Source organism: Gossypium hirsutum, chromosome D05 (genome assembly GCF_007990345.1).
Source record: "Gossypium hirsutum isolate 1008001.06 chromosome D05, Gossypium_hirsutum_v2.1, whole genome shotgun sequence".
NCBI lineage: Eukaryota > Viridiplantae > Streptophyta > Magnoliopsida > Malvales > Malvaceae > Gossypium > Gossypium hirsutum.
In genome coordinates, this window is record NC_053441.1 from 62,102,109 (window position 1) to 62,119,348 (window position 17,240).

General features: G+C 29.8%; 1 long non-coding RNA gene across 1 annotated transcript; it reads left to right on the plus strand.

The window, feature by feature from the left end:
- The first annotated feature begins 393 nt into the window (after positions 1-393).
- On the plus strand, positions 394-1,310 carry LOC121216921 (uncharacterized). Its single transcript, XR_005913136.1, has 2 exons — positions 394-752; positions 1,025-1,310. It is a non-coding gene; the product is annotated as an uncharacterized lncRNA (long non-coding RNA).
- The last annotated feature ends 15,930 nt before the right edge of the window (positions 1,311-17,240 follow it).

The following is a 17,240-nucleotide window of genomic DNA, read 5'->3' on the forward strand; positions in this document are numbered from 1 at the left end:
ATATAAATATATTCATGTATATAAAAAAAATAATAAAAGGTGTATATATATGCATGTAAATATTAAGTATGTACATATGAATGTATATAATATATATATAAACTATATATATAAAAAAAATATGGTAATGAAATATATACGCACTATATATATATTTAAAATATTTAGAAATAAAAATATACACATATATTATAAAGTACACATGCGTGTATGTATGTAAGTATAATAAAAAATAATAATAGTAATAATAATAATAATAATAACTATATTAATAAAATAAACTAAAAACTTAAAATGAAAGATTATAGATTAAATTGAAAATAATTGAAGTTTCAGGGGCAAATCTGAAATAAACAAAACACCAATGGATCGAATGGAACATACAGTTAACAGTGGAGGACCGAAAGTCAAATTAATCCCTCCGTCCAAAACTCCACGCAGCAATGGATTAAAATAAAACAAATTCGACATTTCATGGCAAAATTTGAAAACAAACCGCAATGATTTTGAACTGATGGGATAAAATGAAGGATTAAAACGCAAATAACCCATCAGTGTTTAAAACCCTTTTCATCTCCAATTAAAAGCCTACTCTGCAGCAGCAATAGACGCAAAGTTGCTTCATCTTCCTTTTTTTCTTTTTTTGTTTTAAAACAACAGAGGGAAGAAAGAGGGATCTGCTAGGCCTTCTTTAAAGCCCTAACTACCGCCACGCCACCGCCGTTCAAGCTTCGCCGCCGACTCCGATTCAGGTAAGTTTCGCCCTTTCCTTTCTGCCTTTTCTTTTGCACCAAAAACAGAGAAGCAAAGAAAAAAAAATAAAATAAATAAAACACAAAGAAAATTACCTTCAAAAATTGTTTTTGATTCTTTGTTTGTATTTCAGTATTTTTCCAATACAAGATTTTTCTCTTTTTAGTACCCAATCTTTGGTGTAGTGAGATTTTCGGTTTTTATAACCGAATTATTTTTCCTTTTTTACATTATTTTTCTTTGTTGTTGCGCCTGCTTCTTGGCTTTGCAGGTGACCGTGGCCGACAGTGGTGGGGGTGTCAGACGGTATGGGCGTCGTGGAGGCTGGCGCGGAGCAGAGGCGTGCGAGGGGTTGGGCAGAGGCTGGAGCGGCGCGCCCTAGGCATGCTGCGTTTGGATTTTGGGCTTCCGAGTTTCGGGCCCCAGGCAGATTTTGGGCTTTACATGCTCTTTTTGGCATACAGTTTAGAACTATTTATAGCCCCTCCTTAACTTATAAAATGGAAAATAATGTACTTTAACGCACCCAAATTCACGTATTCCTGTATTAACAACAATACCCATACCAATTAAATTAAGACTCACATCGGTAACACATTAAAAACTTAAAAATATTGATATAAAATATTTTTATAATATCTTTTAAATAGTAAAACCAAACCTTCCACCAATTTGAACAAGCAAAATGGTCCTGATTTAGGCTTGGGTGATGGATACGTGTAGGAAGCATGCATTTATCATTTAAATTGACCTTTGGGATAACAAGCAACACAACACAAGCCCTACCTATAACTTTATCGAAATAAAAAAAATATAAAAAAAATCCTACCTGTATTGTGTTTAAAACTTGACAATAACACTACAACTAATAGTATTAATTTGCCCACCATCACATTCAACTATATACGCAACCAAAATCTTGATACATTATCTGATTTTTGTTATTGAATAAGATTCGATTCGAGTTGAAAATATAGAATTTTTTGAAGTTCGAATTAATCGAAACGAGTTATTTGATATTTCGAAGTAACTTAAATTAGTAATTCGGTATTTCGAGTTTGAACCAAATTGGAATTTTACAACTTGAATAACTCAAATTGCTTGAATAATAAATTAGTGTAAATATCTCTTGGGTCTCTATCAACTTTGAGAATGTGTGATTAGGTCTCTTTCAAACAAAATTACAAAAAAAAAATCAAAATATTTCTTAAAAAATTTCAAAATTTTATAAAAATGGTAAAATATAAAAATTAAAAATTTATAAAACTCTATAAAAATTTTAAAGTATATATATTTAAAAAAAACTCTAAAATGATAAATTTGAGGATTAAACAAGTAAATTATCAAGTCAAGTTTATCATACTAAATTATCAAGTCAAGCTAATAATAATCCATAAGCCCGTAACTCTGGAAATTAATAGTTACTCAACTTAGTCTCACTACTGAAGTATCATGCATCTAATTATCTATGAATAGGTATAAGCAATGTTTTTGGAGTCGGACTGATGGTCAAATAAGTCAAATCATAGGTTCTCAATTCTATCAGTCTGGACTGTTCAAAATAAATAAATTATTAAAAAATTTAAAAGATATAAAAATTATTAAAAAAATCGGTTCAATAGTCAATTCAATCAATTTTACTTGACCGGTACCCCAATTGATTCTTAGTTCAATCGATTTGATCTATTTCAAACAACAACAGGTCACCAAATCCTCAACAACAGTTTCGCCAGTGACGGAAATTGATATTAAGTTTTTTAGGGGAGGGGACTGACTAAAATATTTAAAATTTTTGAGGGTTTTAGTGAGAATTTTCAAAACATTTGGGAGACGCAATCATCTCTTTGCAAAACATTTATGCTCCACCGTTTGTGTGCCTAGCTGCTTCCACCATTGCCACAGCCATTTTATCCTTAACTATCCTATTACAATACATCGATTGAACCAGATTTAGTTGGGTGTCAAACATGTTCTTCTCCCAAAACTTACTGTCAAACAGCCGAAGACTTCGAATTCTCCGATTATCATGTCCATTTCAACACTACTAGAAAGGCCTCTATCATTCAACACGCCACCCTCATCGCCCCATCAATCAGACACACCACAACCACACCAGCATCAGACCAAAAAAAGACCCCAAAATGGCAAAACACAACAACCCCTATCATAATATTCCACAAATCTCAACCCTTTATCACATCTAGGGTGAGCTTTCCATAAGCTCCTCATAAAATATTATTCAATTATACAAAATATTTCAGCTTTTGTAATATTTTATGTAATTATATAAATTATTACAATTTTTCATAATAATTTCTATAATTACCTAAAACATTATCTTATTTTACAGATTAATTTAAAATACATATTAAATTATATTTTAAAAATATTTAAGCCCAAACCTATATCTAAATATAAAATGTACCCCATACACTCAAATATATCATCCAAATTAAAAACCAAATAAAAAATACACCCAAAATTAACTATGCAAATTAAAATTTAAATAAAAAATATTTTATAAAAAATACAAAACTTCACAATACTAAAAACTAAACAAAGTTTCTAGGATTTTCTAACAGTTTAAATATGTCAAAGGTCCTGTATTTTTAAAAAAAATTAAAAGTTTGTCTCTATAATTTAATTTTGAGACACTAAGGGTGGGTTTGGATGAACAATTTAGTGCGGTGCGGTGCGTTTAGCTTACTTTTTGTCTCACGCTACAGTATCTAATCTCACCTCCACCGCTGTTTTTACACTAACCGCTGGTAAACGCACCACCCATCCAAACTCACCCTAAGTTCATTTACTTTTTTTATTTAAAAATATTGGTCCCTCGGTCCAATTTTGTAGTTAGAATTATTGATGTGACAATTATAAGAAAAAAATTTTAGCCTTAATATTTATAATTTTTGACATTTTTATCCTTACTCTTTATAAATACATAAAATATATAACAAACTTAAAAAATATTTTTTATATTAAATAAAGGTTAAAAAAACTATAAATTATAAAATTTTATCAAAAGTAAAAACTCTTCAAAACTAAATTTTTTAAAAATATGAAAAATATAAAAGGTTCCAAAATTTTTAAAACTGTATTATTTACTCCTTTAATGGAAATAAAGTATCTACAAAGTTTGAGCTATTTATTTAGTTAGTATTAAATTGGATTTGAATAATTTATTAAAATTAATTCAAAATAGATTATACATAAAAAATTATTTAAACTTAATTATAAAGTAAAGCCTACAAAATATTAGTGTAAAAAAATTTTCAAATAATGATACAAACTCTGAATTGGTTCGAAATATACTAAATTTTTTTATATAAAAAAATAATTCATTTTGCGCAAAAATAAATAAGTGAGTCTTGAAATTTTTATATATTATATTTTGTATATATATATACAATATTTTTAAATTTAATTCTAATCAATTTAGAGTTTATATCATTATTTAAAAAATAATTTACACTAATATTTTATAGACTTTACTTTATAACTAAGTTTAAATAAAAATATTTTTATAGATAATTAATTTGAATTAAATTTTAAAAAAATCAAATCCAATTTAAAATGAATTGAACTAATAACACAAATTTTGAAAAGATTTTATTACTGTTAGCGTAGGTCGAGTTGAGGCTTGATTTTGAAAAAGATTTTAGGCTTGGTTTGACGTAACCCTACCAAAAGATCATTTCATTGTTTAAAAATAATAAAAAAATTATTTTTATATAAATTTAATTATAAAATACTCCAATACTAATATAAAATATTTTTTATTACTTTTATATAGTATAATGGCTTGGGTCGATGTTAAATAATAAGCTCAAACCCAGCCCAAAGTGAGTTGTCTGACACATAAACACCTTTAATTAGTTATCATTTGAGGGGTAAATAACATATTTTTTTGAATATTAGAAACTTTTTATATTTTCGTTATTTTTAAATTTTTATTATTTAATTTTAAAGAGTTTTTATTTTTTTTCCATAATTTTTATATTGTATAAAAAATATTTTTTTAAAAAAAATTAATGGTTTTTTATTTGAAAATGTGAAAGAATTTTTATTTTTTAAAAAATATGATTTTTATGTACCTTTGAAGAGTAAAGACTAAGTTAACAAAAGTTGTAAACATTGAAGGCTAAAAACATTATTTTGCTTTTTTTATAACTTGCATGTCAACAATGTTAGCCAATGTTATTTGAACTGGACTGGACTGGCTGGTCGGCTTAGAAATCGATTGGGGTATCAATCTTGAGAGTAGCTTTGAACTGATTAGATCAAGAACTGATACGGACCGGTTAAAACGACTAAAAAATTAGTTGAACCGATTGAACTAGCTAACAACTAGTTGAGTTGATGATTAAATCGAGTTTTTTTATTTTTTAATAATTTTTTAATCAAATTAATTAGGCCAATCAAACCGACGAATCGATAGCCTAACCAATTCGGTCACCGACCCGATTTTAGAAACAGTGATTTTAAGGATAAAATTAGATGAAAAAACCAAAATTTTTAAATAAAAAAGGACAAAAAAATTAATGTCTCGAAAACAAAGTAAAAAAATTCTAAAATTTAAATTAAAAAGATTAACATATTTAAACCTTTTCTAATCTTCTCTTGTATGCCTAAACTTCAAGTCAAGTTTGCTTTTCGACCAAAACCTAAATGATGAACCTTTGCTTTGTCTACTCACTTAAAGTATCTCCCTTACATTTCAACGTTGCTTGCTTGAGTTCTCTCAACTTCTCTTTTTCTCTTTAAGAGTTATTTTAAAGAATCAGCGGTGTTTTGAATTTTCTCTTTCTCAACATCCTATTTTAGATGGCATTATGCAAAATTTTAGTGCATCCCTTAAATTTTAGGGTACTTCTATTTCAATCATTCGAACAGTAAATCTTTAATGGTGAAAGATTATATAAGTTAAATCTTGTCTATATCATGTTTACACATTTTATTTTAGTCACCTAACTTTTAGATCACTTTTATTTTGGTCACCGAAAGTAAATTTTTTTTTAACTCTTGATCTAGGTAAAAAAAAATTAAGAATTAAAATGAAAAAGAGGTAGAAACTAAAATATCTCGTTGCCCAAAATTTAAATTTTTGTTTTTTTAATTTTTAAATTCTAAATGTTAAAACATCAAATCAATTAAATAAATTGTTGACAACTCTTTTATCTCTTTATGATTTCAACTGATTCGTTACTATATATTGAATTTAATGAAATTAATTAATTTAATCTCTTTCTAAATTTTAAAATTTATTTTATGTTTCAAGATTATCTTTAACAAAGTCAACTCAAATAACTCATATTTAATAATTGTCTACGGAATTTATTTATTTTATTATATAATCTCGAACCTTCCATGCTAAATTAAAAGCAAAGAAAAATCCTCAAATTAAGTATTTGTGTTCTCTTTTGGGTAAAGAAATAATGGAAAAATTCGAGATTTGTTTCACATGGAATATAAAATTAATTAATTAAATTAATTGCAAGATTTTTTTTCTTTACTTTTTGTTTAGTATAAAAGATTCATCATCATGTAATCAAAAAGAAGTTTGAGTTTCGTAGGAAATTATTAAATACTAGTAATTTGAGTTGATTCTAATTGAAAACATAAAATTTAAATTTAAATTTTAGAAGAATATTAAATTAATTAATTTCAATATTATAGTAACAAATCAGTTGAAACTATCAAGGGATAAATTTTTTTAATAATTTATTTAATTGATTTTTTTGAAATTTAAAATTTCAATGTTGAGAAAAAAATAGAACTTTGGGCAAGGGGTAAACAAGTAGGATTAGGCATTTTTTAATGCGTTATTTTAGATTCTATTGTTTTTTCACTTTAATCCTTAATTTTTTTTATCCCGATCAATACTTTAAAAAAAGATATTTTTGGGTGACCAAAATTAAAACGCCCAAGAAATTGGAAGACCAAAATTAAAGTGTAAACATGATATGGTATGTACAATCAATTGCCATTAGAGATTTTACGCTTGACTGACTGAAATTAAAACGCCCTAAAAATTAGGTGATGATATAGCATAGATTTCTTTTTAAGTGGTTATGAAAATATTCTAAAAGTTGGATGATTAATTTGATAATTTATCCTAAATTTTAACTAAGATTATGAAAATGCATGGATTTCTGCTGTCTTTAAAAACATTATTTTCTAAATCGATTTTTTCAATCTCATTCGAGTCAACTTGTGGTTTCCTTAGCGCCGAAGGCTGAAGTCTGAGCTCACACATTGAAATTTCGTAATGTTCCTTGAGTTTTCTAGTAGTTTTCGGCATGTACGTAGGTCCCCAGAAGATTTAAATGTTTTTTATTGATGGGTTTTTGTAATTCGACGCTCCTTAGCATATGCGTTATGTTTTGGCAGTTAACTGGACACTTGGAAACTTTCCTATTGGATTTTACAATGCAAATTCATATGGTTTAAATAAGTTTTATGTGATTTGAGGTACTTACAAAGTGAAATATTCATCTATTGTGTTAATTGTCACGAGATTATATGTTGGTTTGGTTGCACGTTGTGCATGGTTAAATGCATTTTGAGACACAATTGTATGACATGCATTGTTTAATTTCGGCATATCTGGGCATGTATCTCAAGACATTAATAACATGTCTTGCGATCTCAAGAATAAATTCATGTAATTCATGCATTTTTAGTATGTATCTTGAGATATAAGGTGTCAAACCTCAGAACATGGTTACAGTGTCTCGAGACATAAAACATCAAAGTTAAATTAGTGAAAATTTGGTCCAAGGTCTCGAGACATGATTCCGTTGTATTTTACTGATTTGACCCAAAATTTGTAACTTTGTTCCGTATTTAACCATATGTGACTCCGGTTTAATATATGTGGGCTCTTTTAAGTTTATTCATGCTCACTTAATACTCATAACATCCTTTAATTTTATTAACCACGTTTGAATTATTTTTAGCTTCAATGATTGTTTTTATGTTCGTTGGAGTTGCTTCAACAATAAATGTGACATTTCATATCTAGTTTACTCTCGGATTGGGTATAGAGTGTTACAAAATCTAAATTCTTTTCTCAATGCCCAAGTAGCTTCGGGTTTGTCAACAAGCATCTCCTCTTTGAGTTTTTTTTACAAATAAGATTGTTTCTATTTATGAAACCCCCTTTTGAAAGTGAAGATTTAACGACCCCGCTCTCAGATTCTTCTAAAACTCTCAATTTTCCTCTCCTATTACCTTTAACAATACCCTTTTCTTTTCTTGATAATTTTCCACAAGGTAATGATCCTCAAGTTTCAGAAGACTCCTACATTTCATATTATTTCTTTGTTTTTTCTTAAGCTCTAAAGCAAAAACCTTAGAACTAAGTTCTATCTGTAGATTATAATCACAAATAATTCGATTTGACTTAAGAGTCATCACTCCTGATATAACCTTGCAAATGTACAAGAGTAAAGCTACAACAATCCAACGTTTAATTGGGATTAAAGCATTATTTGTATTGTAATTTTGTAGTGAATTCGTCCCTAAACTAATCCCATAAAAATAGATTTATATTGAATTGCATAAGTTATTTTTTGTGTTTATGATTAAGCTTTGTACATGTTCTATCTAGTTGATACATCTCTTGTTGTAATAATAGTTACAACAAGCTCGTAACGAGATGTGTCTTGTATTTACAAGTATAATGTACAAAATTAAGTTTAAAAATAAAAAAAGAATTGAATTTATTTTGAGGAGATCAAATAATCTTATTTAATCTCTAAATACAAGTAAATATATACTAAATAATGTTTTTCAAAATTTTGGGAGCCCCTCGCCCTCATTACTGTCTGCCTTATGCACATATATCTTCTAACATATAAACAAGAATGAATGAATGATTGTAACCTAGGAAAGTTCAGTTGGTGAAATGAAACATGAATGGATATGTGGCAAATCATGGTAAATAATACATATATATATCCCTTATTAATGTGAACAATGACTAGATTTTTCAAAATGTTGATATCGTATATATATAAGACATATATATACAAACAGGCACGTGTATTTTCTTCCATATATATATACATCTTATCATATTGGTTCATACATAAAGGAAGGAATAATGATTGTGACCTAGGAAAGTTTCACTTACTGACGAAACATTAATGGATAATTCTGAATCTTGGTTCCATGGTAACCAAGTAATTTTATGTATATATATGTAATGATACTAAACTTGTGAAAATCTGTTGTAAATCACAATCAATGAACAATTTCATAATTCCTTCCCTAATCCATCTGCAATCCTTTGAATCGACACTTTCAGTCTTTGTAGTGTTTCACACGACATTCATCGTCTAGGTGAAGATCATCGGCAACATTAATTGCAGAGCTACAATACCGAGTGCCCTCTTTTTTTCCTCTGAGTTAATGGTGGGTGTCGGATTCATATATGTGCTCGACACGAGTACTTCGCTCTTCATATATTCAATATTTATTATTGGATATGTATCAAATACGAATACTCATAAAAAACGGAGAACGAAAGATGTGGCATTTGCCTTGTTCTGCAAGCTAATGAATAGGAGAAATTAAATAACCTTTGAAAATGACTCAACACGTTGATATTAGTTTGAAAACGTTGTCATCACTGTAAATCAGGCAAATATATATGGTCATGGTAAGGGAGGCTATTGGCCAGGGATGGAACTTTAAAAACGTCGGCGTTCCGCAACGGCCTCATCGATAGGTGATTTTCAGTGCAACAAATTCAGTTTTGGTGTTGTCAAATTCAATGGATTAATTGTGGTTCTTTGATAAGTTGTTTTCTTTTGGGTGTTGACTCAGCAAAAATATAAAGAATTTTCCAGAGAAATTAATTAATAAGAAAAAAAATTAGATATCAAGAATTTAGTTTTGTTATAGACATGTGGCAATATATAAAAAAATATGAATTATTTTCTCAAAAGAAAAAGAAAGAAAAAAATACTTGTGGAGGATATGAATTTGTTACTGCAATTCCATGACATGAATTTAAAAAAATCCAGAAATTAGGAGAACTTGTTACCAATAAAATATGGAAAATTATAAAGGGAGAAACTAAAATTAATTTTAATTAGGTTTAAAATTTTTTAAAGTATTTATTAAAAAACCATTCAAATTTTTTTCATTAATGATGTGGCGAATTGTGATGCATTGATGGTCAATAAAGTTCATGCACTGATAGTGTATCAAATATTATCTCATAAATAAATTCTTAGCTTTTAACTTTCATTAAATTTTAAGTAAATTACACAGATAGTCACCTAATTATCAAAACTTTTCATTTTAAAATCTTGATAAAATCTTTAAAAAGTTCAATCATTCGTCATCCTATCACCTTTTGGCACCAATTTCCTAGAACTAAGCCTAGTTATGGTTGGTCATATCAAGTCAACTCAAGCAGCACTCTAAGCCTAACTATTGACCATTCTACCCCTGGGTCTATGCCATATGATGTTCTTGTCATTGGGCTCACATCAAACTCCACATTCCTTATACAAACCCTATTTATGTACAAACCAAAGACCAATCTAAGAATTGTCTCGAAAACCGTTCTACCCAATCATTGCTTTTTCTCCATATTTATGTTAATTAGATTGTTTTTATGTTATCTTAGTTATGAGATTTAGTCAAATTAGTATCAAATGAATATTGATTTATTGGTTATTTTGTTGAGTAAGAGTCCTAGTATTTAGAGGTTGTTAGTCTCCTAAGAATTTGCAAAATTGTTACAACATATATTGTTATTATATATAAACTCTAAAAGAGTACGTTGATAATGAGGACAAATTTCTAGTCAGTGAAAAATATCTTAAGTTCTTTTTTTCTATTAAAATTCAACATTTGGTATTCGAGCCTGAAGCAGATGGCATTTAATAGCAATGGCTTTTTACAACCATCAATTCCTCGTTTTGATGGTTTTTATAATCACTGGAATATGCTGATAAAGAATTTTTTAAGGTCCAAAGAATTCTGGGACATAGTGGAGAGTGGTGTAGTTGAATCAACAATAACAGAAATGCCTACTAAAGCACCAACTAAGGCTTTTCCAGATCAAAACTCAAAGATTTAAGAGCAAAAAAACTATTTATTTCAAGCAATTGATCGTTCAATTTTGGAAACCATTCTCCAAAAGGATACTTCTAAGCAGATTTGGGATTCAATGGAAAATATTTTCAGGATCAAATAGGGTTAAGCAAGCATTACTTCAATCCTTGACAAGAGAATTTGAACTTCTTCAAATGAAATCAGGAGAATCTGTCCCATATTTTATTGGAAGAACAATGAGAATTGCAAACAAGATGCGTTTTCATGGTGCAGACATGGAAGATGCTAAATTTGTGTTAGAGATACTAAGATCACTGACTCCAAAATGGAATTATTTTTTTTGTTCCATTGAAGAATCTAAAACTTTATTCGTTTGTCCATTGATTAGCCTCAAAGCTATTTAATTTGTCATGAGTGCAAAGTCAATCGACCTAACATTATGAATGAGGAAACAGTTCTCAAAGCTTACACCAAATCCTTAAGTACAAGAGGAAGAGGTCGTTGAAAAGGAGGACATGGTTGTGGAAAAGGTGGACATGGAAATAAAGATAGCAAATCTAATAATTCCACTCATGCTTCTAAAAGAGAAGATACCCAAAGAAAAGGAAGGTATTTTGACAAATCTAAGATTGAATGTTATAGATGTGGGAATTATGGCCACTACAAGAATGAATGCTACACAAAGCTACCAAAAAAAAAGGAAGAAAAGTCTAACTTTGTTGAACTAAAGGAGGAGGAGACACTTTTGATGGCCTTTCATGCAATAGAAGTATTTGATCAAGAAACCTAGTATGTAGATACAGGTTGCAAAAATCACATGATTGGTTGTAAGTATTCTTTTTCTAAATTAGGTGAAAGTTTTCATACAGTTATGAATTTTTAGGATAAATCAACTATTCAGGTGATGGGAAAAGGATATATTCATATCAGAACCAGGAATGATTTTATTGAAAAAATTTCAAATGTTTTTATGTCCTTATTTGAAAACTAAGCTTTTGAGTGTTGGTTAGTTACAATATAAAGGATGTAGGATAATAATTTTCAATAGAGAATGTGAGGTGTACGATTAAAAAAAAAGGTCCATTGTTGTTGTTAAAATAAGTGCAAATAGATTATTTAGTTTGAAGATTAAAATAGTTTATGATTGTCTGCTGGCTAAAGTAGATGATTCACCATGGAAGTGGCACTATAGATATGGTCATCTGAACTTCAATGGCCTAAGGACTTTTCAGCAAAAGAAAATGGTTACTGGTCTTCCTGTAATCATTTCTCCATCAAAGCCTTATGAAGATGTATTGTTGGAAAGTAGCATAAGGATGCTTTCCCAAGAAGAAAAGCTGAAAGAGCTCATGTTGTGCTTGAATTAGTTCACTTAAACTTATGTGGACCAATCAGTTCAACTTTCAATGGTAACAAAAGATATGTTATATAATTTATTGATGATTTTAGTCAAAAAAACCTAGGTGTATTTTTTGCAGGAAAAATCTGAAGCATTTGTTGCTTTCAAGAGTTTTAAAGCTCTTATTGAAAATCAAGTTGATATGAAAATCAAAACATTTAGAACAAATCGTGAAGGAGAATTTTGCTTTAATGAATTTCTTGCATATTTTGAACCAAATGGCATAAATAGACAATTGACTGCTCCATATTCATCACAACAGAATAATATATGTGAAAGAAAGAACAAGACCATTCTTAATATAGTCAGGGGCTTTCTGGCAACAAAATGAGTTCTAAAAAAATTCTGGCCTGAAGCAATGATGTGGTCAACTCATGTTTTAAAAAGGTGTCCAACATTGGTAATGAAACACATGACACCTCAAGAGGCATGGAGTGACAAGAAACTTGTTGTTGATCATTTTAAGACATTTGGATGCATTGAATATGCACATATATCTAATAAAAAAATAAAGAAACTTGATGCCAAAAGTCAAAAATTTGTATTTTTTGGAGTTAGTGAAACTTCAAAAGCTTACAAGTTGTTTAATCCCTCAACGAAACAAGTGATAATCAATAGAGATGTTGTATTTTATGAAAAAGCTAGATGAGATTGGGTGTCACATCCAAAAAACTGGGTTAGTAGAAATTGGGTTAGTAAACCAAGAGTGGTCACGTCTTGTTTTTGAATAAATGCTATAGGAATCATGTTAAGTAAATTGATCTGGTTTAGTGTTAAATGTTTTGGTGGTGTGCTTGGGGTTTTGAGTTTGATTCCCTTCCATTGAATTTTAAGTATTTTAGTCCCTATATCTAGCTTGCCACATCTAGATTTTTTTTTTATTTTTCGTGAGTTGTTAGCAAGAATGAGCTTGTTGGTTTAGTGGTAAGGCTCTAGCTTATCTAAAGGTTGATTGTTCTTTCGTGAGGTTCTTGTAGGCGAGGATTATTAGGTGCACTTTCCTTCGACTATTTAAGTGTGTTGGAAACCTCTAATTTTAAGGGTAATGACAGAATGCCCAAGTTTAGGGGTTGGTTGGCAATATTTTTTGTTTGTAAAAGTTGAATGCCTTTTGTTAATGGCCGAGTGTTTTAGGAAACAAGGGTTGATTCTTCATAAATAATTGTTAAAGTGATTAAGTTGTGGATGTTGTTGCAGAAATTAGGTGTTTTTGTTTTGTTGACATCTCAGGAATGATCAAATGTGTGTTTATAACTTGGAAACTCGTAAAATTATGCAAAACCGAAATTGTAAACGCCACATAAGCGTGTGTTTGGCTGTGTTTCTGGCTATATAAGCCACACGGACGTGTGTCTAGCCATGTAGGCCACACGAGTGTGTGTCTGGACGTATAGACCACACGAGCTCGTCAGGTAAGGCTATGTGGACCCATTCTGAGTAGTTTACTTAGGTATGTTGGGTCGTTGGTTCGAGGTTAGCGATGCTGTTGAAACTGTTAAATGATGTTTCTAGTTATATAATATATTATGGATTTTGATTTTAGTTTATACTATTTGAAATGTTGATTATTGAAAATGTGTGACTTATTCGAATTCTCATGGCATGCGACATTATGGTGAATTTGATTTGTTACTATTGAGTTTAACACATTTGTTTTGTAAAGCATGGAATCCCATGCCTACTGATTTTTGCTTAATATAAGAAAGCATGTCTATCATGCTTATCGTTCTGATTTTGTAGTTTTATGTCATTTCACATAGCATAGGGTTCGGAAGATATGGTAAGGAGGAAGTTCTAACAATTTAATGATCTACACTATCAGGTGGTTTAAGTACATATCTGTTTTGGCAACTTGACTGCAATTATGGTGGCTTAACCACAGATATCTGTTCTGGCAGTTTATCTGTGATTCTAGTGGCACTGTCCACATTTATCTGTTGGTGTGTTTTGGATGGATGATTTATGAGAACTCTTTTTGGTGTGTAGTGAAGTTGGGTAGGAAATTTTTGAAAATTTTGCAATAGGTTTTTCTAAAAAAAAAATACTACATTGACATAATCATGCATATTGAAATTTGGTGGAATTGAATGTTATTAAAATTCTCAGTGATATTTTGATTTGTGTATGTCATTATATGTATTTATGCTTGTTTTAAGTTACACACTAAGCTTTTAGCTCACCCCGTTTGCTTAATATTTCAGGTAATCCACAGACTTAGAGTTTGGTGGCACTCGAGAGCTCGGATTGGTTCTCTCGCATAAAACTATTTTAGTAATTCTTATTTGAAATTTATGGACTTTTGGATTGTCAGACTGATTTTTAGAATTTTATTTTTGGCTTGGAGTTTTGTTGGATTTTAGTTAATTATTTTAAAAATTCTGCATGATTTCTGATAATTAAAATTAAACGTTCGATTTTCAAAGTTAAGCAAGTCAAAATATTTTTCGCTACAAAACAAGGAGAAATTGAGTTTTCAAAAAAAATAAATGAGTTATTAGTATATCTTTTATTTCTACTTGGGAATGAAGAACAAATGTTTTAAAGAAACTCTTATTATAGAATGGTTTATTTTTGCAACTAATAAGTGGAAATGAGTTTTCAAATGTCTCTTTCATCGAAAAGCAAGTAAAAGTTTCAGAAAGTAACAAACTAATTTTTGAGAAGTTATTCTAACATTGAAAGATCAGATCGTAACGTTTAGGCTGGGTTTGGGGTGTTACATTGGGCTGATGACAATTCAGTTTCAAGTTTAATACAGGATGATAATGTCTCAACCGATGAGGTAGAGGCTGGTGAAATTCAAGATCAGCAACCAGCATCACGCGAGCAACAATCAATTTCACCTCAAATTCCAGCTCAATCTAATCAACATTTAGAAGAAGAAGAAGAAGAAGAAGAAGAAGAGAATACAATTTGAGGGATGAAAACTCAAAGAAAAGGCATGCATGGATGATGCATTACGATGATATTAGTACATATGGTGATGTTTATTTTGAATTATATGTTGATAGTGATCTAATCACTTTTTGTGGGGTTGTGAAAGAGAAGAAATGACAAGAGAAAATCGATAAAGAAATTGAGTCTATTGAAATAAATCAACATGGGAGTTAACATATCTGTCTGAAAGACAAAAAAAATCGATATCAAATGGGTTTTCAAGAAAAAATTTAATGAGAAAGGTGAAATTGACAAACACAAGGCTCGGTTGGTGGCAAAAGGCTATAAGCAAGAGCATGTGATTAAATATAAGAAAGTTTTTACCCCATTTGTAAGGCTGGATATAATCAGATTAATGATTTTACTTACATCACAACACTCATGGACGATTCTTCAATTAGATGTTAAGTCAGCATTCTTGCATGGACACTTACAAGAGGTAGTATTTGTTGATCAACCACCTGGTTATGAGAAGAAAGGGTTAGAAAGAAGGTTTATCAACTAAATAAAGCTCTCTATGGACTAAACCAAGCACCAAGGGCCTGGTATAGTCACATAGATTCTCATTTTGCAAAGTTGGGATTTGAGAAATGTCCCTTTTAGCATAGCCTTTATGTTAAGTTTGATGGAGGTAAAATTCATATTGTTTGTCTTTATGTTGATGACTCGATATTTACTAGTAATAATGTTGAGATGACTAATAAATTTAAGTTGTTTATGATGAAAGAGTTTGAAATGATCGATCTAGGATTAATGCGATATTTTCTTGGCTCAGAGTCATTCGAACTGATGTTAGTAAATTTATTTATCAGAATAAATATGCTCATGAGATTCTTGCAAGGTTCAAAATGACAGATTGCAAGTCATTTGCTACACCAACTAAACCTAGTTTGAAGCTACACAAAGATGATGAAGGAAGAGAAGTAGACAACACTTATTTTAAGGAAATAGTTGGTAGCCTCATGTATTTGACATCTACCAGGCCTGACATCATGTAGGTTATGAGTTTAATTATTAGATACAGGGAAAAGTCAACTGAAATGAATCTCAATACAGCTAAAAGAGTTTTGAGATATGTGAAGGGTATAGTTGATTATGGTGTGTTTTACAAAAAGGATATTAATGTTAATTTTGTTGGGTATACGGATAGTAATTATGTAGGGGACATTGATGATCGTAAGAGCGCTTCCGATTATGTGTTCATGTTTAATTCAAGTGCAATATCACGGTTGTCAAAGAAGCAGCAAATAGTAACAGTTTCCACAACTGGGGTTGAATTTGTGGCAGCAACTTCAAGTGTGAGTCAAGCATTGTGGCTTAGAAATATATTCAAAATACTTAAAGCTGAGCAAAAAGGTCCAACAATCATAAATTTAGATAATATGTCAACTATCATGCTGTTAAGAAATCCAGTGATGCATGGGAGAAGCAAACATATTAATGTTCATTTTTATTTTTTTCAGGCATCTATGCAGGGAAAAGAAGAGAGAGTTGTAATTCTGTAGGAGCATTGAATAAATTGTTGATATTCTGACCAAACCACTTAAACAACTAGCATTTGAAAAACTAAGAAGGATGCTTGGAGTTTGTTCTTCTCAAGGCATTGATAAAGCATTTGTCAAAACAAATAACAAATTGTTTTCAGCAGAAATCAGTTTAAGGGAGAGTGTTAATTAGATTGTTTTTATGTTATCTTAGTTAGGAGATTTAGTCAAATTATTATGAAATAATTATCTTGATTTATTGGTTATTTTGTTGAGTAAGAGCCCTAGTCTTTAGAAGTTGTTAGTCTCCTAAAAATTTGCAAAATTGTTACAACAAATTATTTTGTTCTGCTATGTAAACTCTAAAAGAGTATGTTGATAATGAAGACAAATTTTTATTCTGTAAAAAAGATCTTAAGTTCCCCTTTACTATTAGAATTCAACAATTTATGGTGGCTCTTAGCATAATTATTATGTGAATAACCTCCATGCTCAAAACTCAAATCTTGTATTAATCTCCTTCATCAAAATCTTGATATACCTCATATATATATATATAAGTTAAATAGTTAAATATGTACTTTTAAAAG